At 35.0% G+C, this 15,863-nt stretch overlaps 1 long non-coding RNA gene across 1 annotated transcript; it reads left to right on the top strand.

The window, feature by feature from the left end:
* The first annotated feature begins 2,962 nt into the window (after positions 1-2,962).
* Positions 2,963-10,016, top strand: LOC121411526. The gene is made up of 5 exons (XR_005969482.1): positions 2,963-3,098; positions 7,928-8,133; positions 8,897-9,046; positions 9,347-9,528; positions 9,951-10,016. It is a non-coding gene; the product is annotated as an uncharacterized LOC121411526 (long non-coding RNA).
* Positions 10,017-15,863: the final 5,847 nt, after the last annotated feature.

The raw sequence follows: 15,863 nt of genomic DNA, 5'->3' as shown, positions 1-15,863 counted from the left end.
TGATCAAACACAATATTCTCAAATAAAATTTTGCAAACATTTACCATAAATACACAAATACCTACGAAATATAAATATGTAAAACATTTGCCGATTTTTTACATACAATATCAGCTGCCAATCGGACCCCTCTTCGCGTGTGAACTATCACTTGAATGGTATCGTATTACCTAACGCGTGTTTTATATGGGAAAAGTTAAATTTTGAAAAAAAATCACTGATGAGCTATTTTTACAATGATTTATTATTTTGAGAATAAAGACTTTGAAGATGTGTTTTGGCAATTTTCATCATCTATAGGCTTTCTATTCAACTTCCCTCTGGAAGGTTCTAAGGCGTATTGCAAAGGTTTTAGTTTTCTGACCATCATTAAGATGCGCGCTTGTGGTGATATACGTACAAGGCCGGTCGGTACAAGTTTACAAGAAGAAAAAAGAACGAGAGGAAGAAGAAGCTAAGAAGAAGAAGGAGGAGGAGGAGAAGAAGAAGAAGAAGCCCAGAAGGAAAAAACAGACCAGTATTTTTTTTTTACTGGTTTCCAGTATAATTTTACTGGTTTCCAGTATTTTTACTGGGCCAGTTGATTTTTAACTGGACCAGTAAAAATCAACTGGAGACCAGTTCCACAATTGCATTCCAGTTGAAGTAATTAGTAATACCAGTTAAACTGTTTTTCACTAAACTGGTGTTACTGGTCCAATAATGGTTTCCAGTAGATTTTTACTGGTTTCCAGTATATGTTTACTGGACCAGTTGATTTTTAACTGGACCAGTAAAAATCAACTGGAGACCAGTTCCAACAATTGCATTCCAGTTGAAGTAATTAGTAATACCAGTTAAACTGTTTTTCATTAAACTGGTGTTACTGGTCCAATAATGGTTTCCAGTAGATTTTTACTGGTTTCCAGTATATGTTTACTGGACCAGTTGATTTTTAACTGGAGACCAGCAAACAATTGCATTCTGGTTATTGGTCCAATAAATAACTCTCAAGTCAGATCATTTAACAAATTATGAAAAATGAATCTTGCAATTCAGAAAAAGTTATCGTTATCATTTATCATTGTTATTATCATTGCTCTTATGATTATCACAATTATTATTATTACGATCATTCTTGTAATCATTCTTATTACTGTCATTATTGTTATTGATATTGTAATTATTATTATTACTATTATCATAATTATCAATTATTGATATTATCATTAAAAATAATTAATTCCTCTAATTATGATTAAGATCAAAGCATGATGTATTCCTCTGATATATTATAGTCAACTGGTCTAAAGTAATTCAATGTTTGAAATTAAACTGGTCAAGACCAGTAATACCAGTAATTCTGATGATGCTGATCACGTGGTTTACCTCATTTGCATATTTCCTGTTTTTTTAAAGAAAAATCAGGATTTATAATGGAATATCTTTGCAATAGCACTCATTGTTGTTTGAAAACCTTCAAAATAATTGTGTGAACTAATTCACAATGAAAATGTGTAATTTTATACATCACATTCAAAATAACAGCAGAAAGATTAATTTACTAACCATCTTTTCTATCACATTTCACTGGCCATGGTCAGAGCTACCAAGTGTCACGTATTATGCGTGAGAAACAAGCATTTTGGACTCATTGTTCATCCCCTCAAATCTCTGTCTCGCGCAACTATCACAGCCTATCCCCATATTTTACACAATGTCTGTGATCTCACTCAGATTCACAGAAAATCTCACGCATAGCTGGTCTTTGAACTTGGCATCTCGGCATGGTATATAAAAAAACCAAATGCATGTAATAAACTGATCCAGTAAGACCAGTACGAGGACCAGTTCCACCGAGTTTAAGGACCAGATATAGACCAGAATGAAGACCAGTGAGACTAGTATGAAGACCAGTGAGACCAGTAACAACCACCAGAAACAAGACCAGTATAAAATTCCACAACTTCAAGACCAGTTTAATTTTTAACTGGACCAGTATGACCATTTAGACCAGTAAACCGATGTTCCAATTTCCAGAGTTACCAGTTAAAATTATACTGGTCTACGGGTCCAGTGGAACTGGTTTTTCCTTCTGGAGAAGAAAAAGAAGAAGGAGAAGAAGATTAAGAAGAAGATTGAGCCGAGGAAGAAGGTAATGCATGCAGTATACTACCTATCATTTCTGGTAAGCTGAAGTTGAAATGACTGCCATTTCTTTTATTCAGTAAAATGATGATGAACCCCCATCCCCAAAAGTTAGCAAAAGCTGGAAAAGTTGAATCCGTCAAGTGTGTGGATTCCCAGGGCGTTTTTTTTAATATGTACACTGTAAAAAATGATAACTCGAATCACGTTGACCTGAAAATGTTCTTGAAAACGGGATATGTAAGCCACATTAAATCCTTTTGATTTACTTTTTATGAACGCCCCCCCCCTCCTGTTTGACAAAATTAGTTTATTGTAAAAACAGCAGAAAAAATATGAAAATATTGCCCGAAGGAAAATTCTATATCGAACTAGTGATCGAAGAATGAAAAAAAAAGTTTAATTTATTTGATTTGTGACGTTATATGCAAATAGCTTCCTGCATACCGTGTGGTAAAAATCAATGAAATGTAATTTTCTCAGAAAATTTTAAAAGGTTTTTATTGTATCTTCACTAAAATGATTTCACACCCGCTCAAAAAAAGTCATCACGAAACATTACAAATGAAATTTATGCATTTTGCATAACTTAATGTCATAATGTGGCAGATGCTCGTAAATGACGTCACTAATCCAAGATTTTAATAAATTTTATAATCTGAAATGGATTTTCGTCATATCTTCATCAATATATTATTTTTATTCTGCTAGGTAGCCTAGGCTTATTTTCACAACAAACCTTTCTTTATAGCCTTGAATTTCCCTTTAAACGACAATGTCGAAGCGCCCTCTAGTGCATGTGGCGTTGCTGATTTGGCCGGCAGATTTGATTCGAAAAACAAAGCGGATCGGATAATTTGTCTCAGAATTAGATACAGAATGACAGAATTGCAGAGATGACTAAGCATGATGTGCTAGTTAGACGATATGAAACAGAAACTTGCAGCTGCTGTTAACATGGAACAGAGGAGGTACGATTTTAGTACTCTTAAAAAATAAAACCCAAAGACAAAGTTACGCTGCTAGTATGATGGGGGGACCTAAAGCTACGCACTTTGTTTATAAACAATAAAAACTGTCCCAATTTTAATATTTCAACAAATTATATTTCACTAATTTGTGGCAAACATTCTAAAGATCATTAGCCAAGTAGAAAATATCACAAAACTCACTAATACGAAAATCCCGTCGTGTTTTTCGAACACCTCTTGATTTCGCCGCCCGATGTAGAAGGGGTCCTAAAGCTACGCACTCGATTTATCATGCAAAAAAATAGTATTTCCTGTGCCTCAATTTCTAAAATATATTCAAATTATTATAGGATAAAATGAAATTAAAGCGAATATAACTCCAAACTTCCTAACAGTTGTTGGTTTTCTCTGCATTTAGAGATTTACTGCAGCCTCTGTAGAAAAAAATTAATAGGAATTGTTCATCACTCTGCAGTCACAGTTCCACACACAGAGTGCGCATTTGCCATTGAAAACTGCATGCGCGATGAGTGGTGCGTAGCTTTAGGACCCCCTATACCATACAGTGAGTAGTGAGAGACATGTGATGACGTCGGCTGCGCTTGTTGACTGGCGCGCGTACGATTTCTTATTCACGTAAATGTACGGGGAATGACACGTTTCCGTGATCTGCACGCTGTGACCATTTCGTGATTTAAAAAAAAAATGTTTTCAGAGTATTTCATTTAAAACAAATATATTTGTGTTATCTTGATGATTTATTTTTGTTTAGTTTTAAGTTTGAACTTCTTTCTTTCTTTCTGAAAATTGAATGAGTGGTCAGGCCCAGCCCCACTTGACGGTGACTTGTTCACTGCTAGTACCACCCTGCCTGTGGGGAATCTACAGGTAGGACTATGGCCATGGTATGCCAATGTTGTACAGAGCACACACTTTAAAAAATCATTAAAATATCACTTTTGTGACCAAAATTACTAATTTCCATACAGTTGCAATTTATTTTTCATTAGTAACTTGGGAATAATTTTTGTATTCACTACTAGTACTAGTAGCACTTGCTCAAAAACTTGAATTTTGGGCATATTTTTGTGTACGCCCTCTATTGGTGGAAAGTAATATGGCAAGAAAATTTTCTTTTTTTGATCTCTGTTTTTAATTAAGAAAAAAATGATTTAAAGAATCAAATTTAAATAAGAGTCAAGTTGTATGAATAATAAGTGTATTGGGAACTGTCAGTGTAAAAAATCAGGCATTTGCCCCAAAGAAAAAGAGAAAATAAGCCAAACATTACCACCCTTCTTTTGCCACACATGGAGATATAACTGATAACAAGGTTATATCATAACCTTGTTCGTTGAATGAGTGCCCAGCCCCAGGGTTGCCGGTCGTTCATTGAATGAGTGGTTGGCACGTTTAAAACGGTGTGTTTTAAAACATGTTTTAAATTGCGCTTGAAAACACCCGTTTTTTTTTTTAATAACCTGTTTTAAAACACCTCATAGTCATAGACTTGTTATAAAATGGTCATGAATATGATTTTAGATCAATATTTTTGTATAATTTTAATAAGTGGTATATTATTTTCTTTTAATTAAATCTCTTTCTCAACATCGTTCTTTTTCTCCTCTCTCTCTCCCCCTTTCTCCATCCCTTTGTCATGTTCCTTGAAAATCCTCTTGTTCAATTGTGCACATCAATCTGTATTAAAGGGGAAGTTCACCCTGAAGAAAACTTTGTTGTAAAAATAGCAGAAAAAATAGTGAAAAATATTGGTGAAGGTTTGAGGAAAATCCGTTAAAGAGTAAGAAAGTTATTAGAGTTCAAAATTTTGGATTTGTGACGTCATAAACGAGCAGCTGCCCCATGTGTTATGTAATATAAAATGTATGAATTTCAAATTTTGTATGGTTCCTGATGACTTAATTTTGTTTCTTTTCATGATCGGGTGTGAAATGATTTGTCTATTGATATACATGTACAAAAGTTACAGTGAAAACCATTTTCAATTTTCTGAGAAAATGACATTTCATTGATTTTTTACCATTCGCTATGTAGGAATGCTGCTCGCATATGACGTCACAAATCAAATAATTGAAATTCTAATAACTTTTTAATTATTTGATGAATTTTTCTCAAACCTTCGGCAATATTTTTTATTATTTTTTCTGCTATTTTTACAATAAACTTTTTGTCAGGGTGAACTTCCCCTTTAAGTATATTCTTATTATTGTGACGGAATCACTAAAAAAATAAACTAGCAAAACTTACGTAACAAACAAAGTGTGAGGTCATAATGCACCATTTTTGGTAGCGTCTTTTAGTTAGTACTTTCTATTGTGACGTAGCACTGGTCATGGCTACTTCTGGTCAGAAACCATTAGCAACGCGCCTAAATTGCGTAATCAATAAAATGCGCGTTCCATTTCTTGCCCCATAAAAGTTACTTTTTATAACAAAAATTACCATTGATTCAGATAAAGATTTGTTGTGCACAGTACCGAGATTAGCGTCATTTTGACAGACATTTTTCCGGACAAGTGGGCAAACCTTTCAAGGTAATTTAATCTTTATTTCTCCAGTAATATTTGCTATTTTATGAGAAGAATATTTACCATAATGATTGCTGAATGTGAGATTCCAAATTAATTATCTTGATTCTCTATTTTTAAAGTTTTATAGGAGAAATTGGGTCACATAAAGGTTGTTTGAAGTTGCGTAATACTATATTCTCATTTTGCCATTATGGAAAGATGTTTATTCTATGTTGCGTTCAGTCGAATTTTCATGGTGCGTCAGTATGCGCATTAGAGATGTTTGTTTTTGTTTTAAACCATAAATGTGTGAAATATTTGCCAATGTATTTTTGGTAAATTTCAAGATGTGCCATTATTTGTCAAGTTTAAAAGATGCCAATAATACTTGGTCAGTTTTTATATGCCGATATTTTCGTCAAGTTGAAAAGATGCCAATAATACTTGGTCAGTTTTCATATGCCGATATTTTCGTCAAGTTGAAAAGATGCCAATAATACTTGGTCAGTTAGTTTTTATATGCCGATATTTTCGTCAAGTTGAAAAGATGCCAATAATACTTGGTCAGTTAGTTTTTATATGCCGATGTTTTCATCAAGTTGAAAAGATGCCAATATACTTGGTCAGTTTTTATATGCCGATATTTTTTTCAAGTTGAAAAGATGCCAATAATACTTGGTCAGTTTTTATATGCCAATATTTTTGTCAAAGTTGAAAAGATGCCAATATACTTGGTCAGTTTTTATGTGCCAATTTTGGTCAAGTTCAAAAATTGTCAATTTTGGACAAGTTCAAAAAGTGCCAATTTTAGACAAGTTCAATATGTGCCAATTTTGGTCGATTTCAAAGGTGCCAATTTTGGTCAAGTTCAAAAGTGCCAATTTTGGTCAATATCAAAATGTGCCAATTTTGGTCGGTTTTAAAATGTGCCAATTGTCAGTGAATTTATGTTATCGATAATGATGATGTTTATGTATTGATGTATTCTTATTTATTATTGGTCACTTGTAAGAAACCATTCTTGGGTAAGGTGAACTGATATTTTGGTAGAGTGTTTAGACTCTTCTGTGGCTGAATGAAAATAAGCTGCAACAATTGAGACGCGGCCCAGGTCGTTGAGCAGAGTGACATCTGTCTCGAATGCAACCGTGCTTCTCGTCTAACCTTACCCAGGGTAGTTTCCGTGACATTAATGGTTTGAGATGAATGGTTTATTTGAATCTGGACATTATGAATTTATTACTTACAGGTATATCTTAATAAAGATGAATTTTTGGAGCAGAAGGCTGAGAGCCTTCGTAACTTAGACATATGTCACCAGGGGTCTCTAGATGAGGCATCCTTGATCTTTTATGAAGATCATAGTATTGTTAGGAATAGGACTTAATGTTAACAGATGAATATTAGTGTCACTTGATAAAGAGTTGCAGCGGCACTCGAAAGCTCGTGAACTTGTAAGCTAGTGAACACTTTTTGCGAGAGTGATCACGAATTTCCTAGAAAGCCAGTGAACACTTTTTGCGAGAGTGATCACGAATTTCCTTGTTGACCATAGTAGATTGCGAGACAAATGAATACCCTCTAGCGTTTATTGGTCTAGTTCATAAAACTTGGACATACAGTAAGAGAAATCAAGTGTCACCAAACATCCTGTGCAAATTTCAGATCACATGACAAAGGTCAATGAGCTTTGGCCATGTTTGGGGTACAGTATCTGTTGAATTACCATCATAACTTTGAAAGTTAATGGATTTGATTCATGAATCTTGGACATTAGACTAATCAAGTATCACTGAACATCTCATGTGAGTTTCAGGTCACATGACCAAAGTCAAAGGTCATTAAAGGTCTTTGAACTTTGGCCATTTTGGAGGTACAATGTAATTATTAGATTGCTGTCATTTCTTTCAAAGTTTATAGATATAGTTTATAAAATGTAGATATAAGGGTAATCATGTATCACTGACAAGTGTTGGGTCACCTGATCATGGTCAAATGTCATTTATTGTCAATGAACGTAGTATTTTATCATTATATGAATGGTGCTTTGTTTTTTTGTGAATAATTATTTTATACAGGTAGTCAGTACTGCTGCTGTATTGAATCGCTTGATGCTGGTGAGACTGCCAAAGGTTCTCCACTTGTTTCTTCCTCTAGGCCCCTTTCATTCACATTTTCATTCTTCATACTGGATTCTCCTTTCGTAGCTGCTGATTTTCAGGGCTTTGTTGTATGGGGGTGCTACTTCTTTGGAGAAGCATTATAAATTACGGGTGTTTCCCTATGTTAATCTTCCAGATGCAAAGAGTTCAGTCCAGATTAAAAACAATGAAACTGTGGAGAAGTTGTTACAAGTTCAAGCATCCACGGGGATGACAGTCACTATGGTCAAGAGGCTGTTGAAGTTGAGAGAAGAACATCTGATCAAATACTCTGCTGCTTTGGGCATGAACCAGGCTCAGATGATGGCCAAACCTGTCTTAGTTTTTGGAGAAAAAGCTCAGGTTCGTGTTTCTTTTTAATGATAAAATTACTGCTAGCTAGTGTAGGCATCTTTCCCAGACAAGTTTAAAATTCAATTTCTTCCCTGTCCCACGACTCTTTTAATCATAGGAATAGGCCTGAGTCGAAAAGACCACTTTGTAATAAAGCCCAGTTTTGTGTTTTAAGGTTTCAGGTTTTACTAAATTTACAACTTCCTTGATCCTATCGACATACCCTTTTCTGGTCAGATAGAAAATGTTACATGTAGATTTATTTCTTATCCACTGGTAGTATTATCAAACATAAGTACCTCTGATACATGTATCATGTTCATCCTTTTTATTATGTACACCGGCACAACACCATAATGTGAATGAAACTGGTATTAGGGCAAGTCTCACGTGTTATTAGCTGTCAGTGATACAAGTTGGACCAATTTTGTCGAATCGAATATTTGATGGAGACTGGAAGGCAAAATAGTTTTGTGCTCCAACAGCAACACTGACCTAATGCATCCAACAGAATAATCTTCCTCTTGACATGGCCTGTTGGCTTCATTTTCTCATTGGATATAGAGCTTCTTAGAGTCAAATCTAAAATCAGACTGGAAATCACTTGATAGATTATCAAGTAACAAAAAAAGGATTTCCCTCAAAATTGAGGTATGAGGGCTTGTCCCCAAACGGCGACAAAATTCTCTACCTTATGCCAAAAAAGTATTGTAATGAAATTTCCTATCTTGACAACCATAAGTACATCAGCTCCTTCTCTCACCCCAAGCAGCTGTACAATGTGAGATGTCTCCCTTGAAGACAAGGAATAAGCCCCAAGGAAACTGCGCTGCATCAACCGACAAGATCTACATCAGGAAGGACATCAGAAGTCTTCTGACCACCACACCAACCTTTGTCACCGGCAGTGCCCTGGCAGGAGGTAAGTGTGCAACTGTTTGTCATTTTGCAAATACATTACAGACATAAAGTTTGCTGTTTCTAAAGTAAATGGAGAAGTTACCATCAAATTTCACACTTGAAAATTTTGTTTATCATATTCAACCATTCTTCTTGTTTTTCTTTTCTTTAAAAAAGAGTGTTTATAATTGTTTTTCCCTGTTGTGAGGATTTTCAGATTGACCATGTTTGTTCCAGGCAGTTAATATTTATTTTCAGTGTACTAGGCTGCTTCAAGAACTCCATTTATCACTACATTATCTTGTCTCATTCCTTTGAATAGGTAATATGAAGAGTCCACAGAGCATGAGGCAAGGTCTTTTTGATCAAGGCATCATTTTGAATGTTCATATGACGTCATCATCGGCGTCAACCTCGGATTCGACCACAGATCTCAGATTCAGTCATTGTTGTCACGCCAATATGAACAAGAAGACAGAAGAGAGCACTACTCATTTACAATAGGTAAGGAGTTATGGTGTTTTTAGAAGAAAAATAAAAACTACATGTAGTTTGCAAGAAAAGTGTTTCAAATGAAAATATTAGGTCTGTCAACTGGTCACTGGAATTCATTTCCCTCCTGAAAGCTTGTGCAAATACTGATAATATAAAATATGGTTTTGTTGTTATTTTAGTTTTCAAAGTCATCACTACTGCTATATTGAATCGTGTGATGCAGGTGAGACCGCCAGAGGCATTCCACTTGTTTTTGAAAAACTTCAATTTGTATGTATTTGAAAAATCCACAACTTTATTATTAGTAGTATTATTAGAGAAAAACTGATCCAATGTATCAACTCTTTCTCCATATATCAAATATTTTATAAGGAAATTTCTCAGTGCTGATAATGTGTCCATTTTCTTTAAATCATTAATCCTTCTGTTAGGTGCCAATCTGCAACGCTGCCACCTCATCTGCTAAATCTTCAGCACAGTGCACTCTCTGGCAACAAAGCACCATGGGGGCATACCTCGCACCTCAACCCCAGGATCCAACTTCGTTCAACCTGCAGTCTTGGCCGAACTTGAAGGAGACATAAACAAGCCAGGATGACATGATCAGAGGGATGCGACTTCTTTCAACCTGCAGTCTTGTCCCAGCTTGAAGGAGACATAAACAAGCCAGGATGACGTGATCAGCGAGATGCAACTTCTTTCAACAGTCTTGGCCCAGCTAGAAGGTGACATAAACAAGCCAGGATGACCTTCATCAGAGGGATGCACCTATTTTCTACCTGAAGATTTTGCCCAACAGGAAGGAGACATTGGTTTGTACAAACAAGCCAGGATTACGTTATCAGAGGGATACAACTTCACTCCACCTGCAGACTTGGTCATGGAGAGAAATACTTGAGGGGGTATCTCACTGAGCAGTGAATGCTTTTAAATGTTGGGAATCTGAGATTCTCCAACTTTACTGATGAGTGATGCAAACTCATGCAAATGTTTGTTAATGACATCAAAATCTATTTGCGAACTGCTTCAAAATGGAAAAAATATGTTTGTAAACATTTGATACTGAATTATTTATCAGTGGGTTGAATTTATACAGGAGCCAACTGATCACCAGTATATTGGAAAATCAAAAAGAACTTCAGCCAGGCTATCTTATTACCATTGTAAAGACAAAGAAATTTTGAACATGTTCAAAATTTCTTTGCAATGAAAAAAACAGTTTGCAACAATGAAAAACGTTAAAGAACTTTCTTGTAATCTTTTATGAACCCTGGTGGGTGTTTCATAAAGCTGTTCATAAGTTAAGAGCGACTTTAAGAATGACTGGTGAACCTTTCTTACGTGCTAAATAATCACCAATGAACATTTAATGGTGAATATCATTTACCACAATAAGGGATCACCAGTTGTCTCAAAGTCTATCTGAACTTATAAACAGCCCTATCATGAAATCCCAAATTTGCAATCATTCGCTTCTCAGTGAAATCCCCCCTTTATTAAAGGGATGGCCCGGGCTGAAAGTATTTATAGCTTAATAAATAGAGTAGAATTCACTGAGCAAAGTGCCGAAAATTTCATCAAAATCGGATAACAAATAATAAAGTTATTGAATTTTAAAGTTTAGCAATATTTTTTGAAAACAGTCGTCATGAATATTCATTAGGCGGGCTGATGATGTCACATCTTCACTTGTTCTTTTGTATTTTATTATATGATATTAGGTTTATTCAAATTTTTCCTCCAAGAACTAGAAAAATTGGATTAACAACTAATTTAGTGCATTAGATATTTATTGCTACAACTTATTTCACTATAAGAGAGACATATTATTCACATAAGTATGAAATAATGAAAAAAAATTATGATTTTATGTAATAACATAGGAAAACGGAAAGTGGAGATGTGACATCATTAGCCCACCTAATGAATATCCATGACGACTGTTTTCACGAAATATTGCTAAACCTTAAACTTCAATAACTTTATTATTTGTCATCCGATTTTGATGAAATTTTTGGCATTTTGCTCAGTGAATTCTACTGTATGTATTAATATTTTCAGCCCGGACCATCCCTTTAATATGTGATCTGCCATCCCCAATTACCAGCAGTGAGTCACCTGATATGTGGATTTGTGGAGAGTTGTGGCCCAGTGGATAAGTCTTCTGACTTTGAAACAGAGGGTTGTGCGTTCGAATCCCAGCCATGGCGTAATTTCCTTCAGCAAGAAATTTATCCACATTGTGCTGCACTCGACCCAGGTGAGGTGAATGGGTACCCGGCAGGATTAATTCCTTGAATGCATGAGCGCTGAGAGGCAGCTCGAGCTAAAGCTGGGGTAATAATAATAATAACAACATGCCTCGGAATAGAATATTTCTAGATAGATTGCGCTATATAAATGCCTATTATTATTATATGAATTTTGAGAAGTTGATCTCGAAAAAGCACATTCAAAACTTGTCAAAATTGATCAAACATAACCCACACAAGAACTTGAGTGTAGAAGAGATTCAGTGAGCTTCCAAAAAAAGGAGAATGCAAGATTTAAAGTTCAGGATTCACTCAAGCATGAGATGTGCATGTCGCGATCTAGGTAAAACTTTGAAGCAGTCCAGAATAGAGTGGTGAAAAACTTCTATATCTCCATTTACATTCCTAGGGACAATATTGTTTGTTTTGTGGTGGCTGGTCACATATACATATGTGTCTGGGCCCATTAATTTGATGAAGACTTCATGGTTGACTTTGCCATTATGGCAACTACCATGGAAACCTTGATTGTGATTGGCTGCTGAGCCCTGTTACCATGGTAGCTACCATAATAACAAAGATATCATGGTTGTAATTCTTAACCCTCACTTGCCATATGTATTATCATTTCCATTTCCACAATTTATGACATGAAAATATGTGTTTTGATTGACTATATGTTATATGATCTGAGAAAGTGGACAGTTTCTACCTCTCTTTTTACTGATTTGAATGATTCAGAACAAAATGTTGGGATGCAAAATAAGTTATTTTACCAAAAAACTGGTTCATTTGTAAATAGGACCATATACATGGCAGGGGAGGGTATTCATGAAACTCCTTTTTTTATAATGTTTTTGATAAAGACTTTTGTGTAACTTGAAAGAGCAGGTCCAAGCTATCTCTGTGCTGACACTTCAAAGTATCTGTATATGTTGTTGTATATATTAGTGGAGTTAACATAGTTTTTATTTTGGTATGAAGAAGTTAGTATTTTTGTAAATTTTGTGTTGAGCTATTCTGCAAAAGTGGATCCAAAGGTTTTCCAGAGTTTTTGCCAATTGAGTTTTATCTCTGGTTTTTTACCCTGGACCTACTTGTCGTAGAATTTTTTAACACAAAGTTTCACCTCCTCCCAACATTTTCTGACAGATCTGCAGCGCAAAATTGAATTTTACCATGCCAAATTTTTACTTGTAAAACTTATGCATCTTTTTTTAAAACCAAATTTACGATGCCTGGGGAAAATCCCGAAGTGATGCAATAATTTGTAAGCTCATGTCAGGCAAAGAAATGCTCAAAAACTGATTTTATATTCAAAGTCAATGCTAATGGAGTTTTCTTAAGATGCGATTACTTTCTGCAGGAGACTAACAAATTAATGAATTGATATGCTGGTTGCTTTTCCATTGCAACTATTTTCGTAAAATGTTGGGGGGATTCAATTGTCATTCAATGTTTTATGTGGTTTATTAACTATTTTTTCTGCAACACGAAATTTGTTTGGCCATCTCGTTTTCATTCTGGCCTATAACTGAAATGGATCAACTTGAAAATGACATTGGTTGGAGTAGCTTTTTGGGTCATGGGATCAAAGGTCACAGATGTCATTATATTCCTAAAAAAAAATGTTTAAGGGATCATCTTCAAACTTAAATCATGTTAGTATTATAGAGGGCCATTAATTTGATTAGATGTTGGGGTCACAAGTTCAAAGGTTACAAAGGTCATTTTTTATGTATCTTGTTCTCACACTACAAATCATTTGATGATTCAACTTCAAACTTTTTTTAAGTATGTGACAAAGATCTAATTAGATTTGTAGGTCTTGGTGTCAAAGGTCAAAAAATTGAATATCTTGTTCTTCAAAATATGTACAATAATTTATTTGTAATAGTATAATAGTATTTGTTTGAGAGATCGATTTTAAACTTGGCTCCAATGTGTATATGTGAGTGAGGGTCTGATCAGATTATTTTGGTCACAAGGTCAAAGGTCATAATTTGACATTTTAGAAGTTAGATCTGTAATATATTCTTAGTCTGGCAATGGCATAGGCATAAATTTTGACTCTATGCATCTGAGAATCCCTTCTAGTTTGTTTCAAATTTTCCATTGTTCCCAATAATGTATGGTGCCAGTCATGTGTTTCTCTTTAATTATTTTATTAAAAAAAAATTCACAGTGTATAGGCCTAATATTAGGAGGTGCTTGAAAGTGTTATCATACTTTCATATTGTTTTCTATTTTTCAAGTTTATAAGTCTGGCAAAGCAATTATAGGAAGTGTTTCACAAATAGGTAAAATCCAACGTTAGTTGTTGGCACGCACATGATATTTAATGCCTAGTCTCATTGACTCGTGCAGTAGAGCAAGTCCTCTGAACATGATCCAACCAATACAATGATCCATTATTTTCTACAAGCCAGTGTAAATTTTGGTCACTCTTAAAATCTTTGTGAAACACTCCAATGATATGTCTCTTAAATATGTGATAAAAAATAATATTGTAATGTCAGGTAGCTTGGACCTGCCCTATAGCGCAGAGCTGCCAACTATTTCTGATTTTCAGTAATTATTTCTGAAAATGAGAAGGATACCGATAGCTTCATGCAAATTACTGATATAAAAATATTTTTTTTTTATCCTATGGTGTTTCTTTGGAAACATCGACTTCCTCACCAAAATAATGATTTTCAGCTTTTAAAATACCGAAATGTTCTTGTTCAGGTTGGCAGCTCCGATAGTGTATGATTGTCAATACTATATACTTGTTTTGTATTCATGATTTCATTTTTTTTATCCTGAAAAATGTAAGACCAGCAGCCAAGAAGATTAATTCAAGTTGGAGGACCATAGCAGTTGACCTCATCCCATTGATGGTGGTAGGCCCTGAACCTCACAAACATGGCTTCCTGTCTGGTTTGAGCTGGGATCTTCCTGCCAGAATCACACAATCAGTGACGTCACTACCAAGAGATCTATTTTTAAGTGTGCAGAGAAAGGCACCAGACACTGCTGTGCATGGGATACCACTTCCATAATGTAAGTGCTTTATTGATGATTTTAATGATATTTTGTGCAGCCTAGAGTATGTGAGACTATGCAAAAGGTTTTCCAGCAATTATGGCATTCTGGGGCAACACCTATTCTGGAAATATTGGGCAGAAATATCTAAATTGCACTTTTAAATTCATGACATTTTCTTTTTGGAATGAAATTCTTTTCATGAAAATCCATCAAAACAATACCATTACTCCACCCTCCTTCACTTTCCTCTTTGGTTTTTCCTTGAAAATTCTAGCATTATCTCTTTGTTCATGAATTGCAGTCTCTCTTTTACCTCCCTGTACTATCCATTCTACATGTCACTCTGAATTCATCTTTTTTTTTACACCCTCTCAACACGATATTCACCATGACTGATATGATGTGCTATGAATACATATATCAATCATATTATTTTTAATTAATTGCAGAACCACAAGAGAAAGTGGTATTAATAATTTTACAATATAATTCCCTTTTCTGTACATGTTAATCTTTTGGGACAGACTAATTTGAATGAATTTTGTTGATCCTCTCCCCGTTTGCTATAAATCTTATGTTTGTGCAAGCATGTATTCATCAGGTTATCACACAATGTGTAGAGATAATGGACTGCTGCTTGGAATGATGTGATTTGTGACCCAATATCGGTTCGTCTGCCCAAAATATGTATCCACTCAAAATTAAAAGTAAAGTATTGAGTTTTCACTCATTGTTATGAGGATTGTGCACTTCAATGGTTGCTCCACAATGTGTAAAAAGGGGGACAAAATTCTAAACCAACCATACCAATACATGTTAGTCTTGAATCTAGTTTCAGGAGCACAATGTCAAATTGTCAGTTGCTTTTCAAGGAATTTTACAGGAGTGTTGCTTATTCAGTATTTTGTGTTCACTCTCATCGATATTTGCAATTGGCCTTTTGCATGTTTGTCAAATTTCATCAATGGACTTTGGGGCTTGAAGGCATTGATCAAGGACTGGTTGCACTTTGAATTGACCCAAGTCTAGTCAACCATTTGTGTCTGTCTGCACAAAGAAGGG

Source organism: Lytechinus variegatus, chromosome 3 (genome assembly GCF_018143015.1).
Source record: "Lytechinus variegatus isolate NC3 chromosome 3, Lvar_3.0, whole genome shotgun sequence".
Taxonomy (NCBI): Eukaryota; Metazoa; Echinodermata; class Echinoidea; order Temnopleuroida; family Toxopneustidae; genus Lytechinus; species Lytechinus variegatus.
Note: the sequence above shows the minus strand (reverse complement) of the source record. Positions and strands in the feature narration are given on the sequence as shown.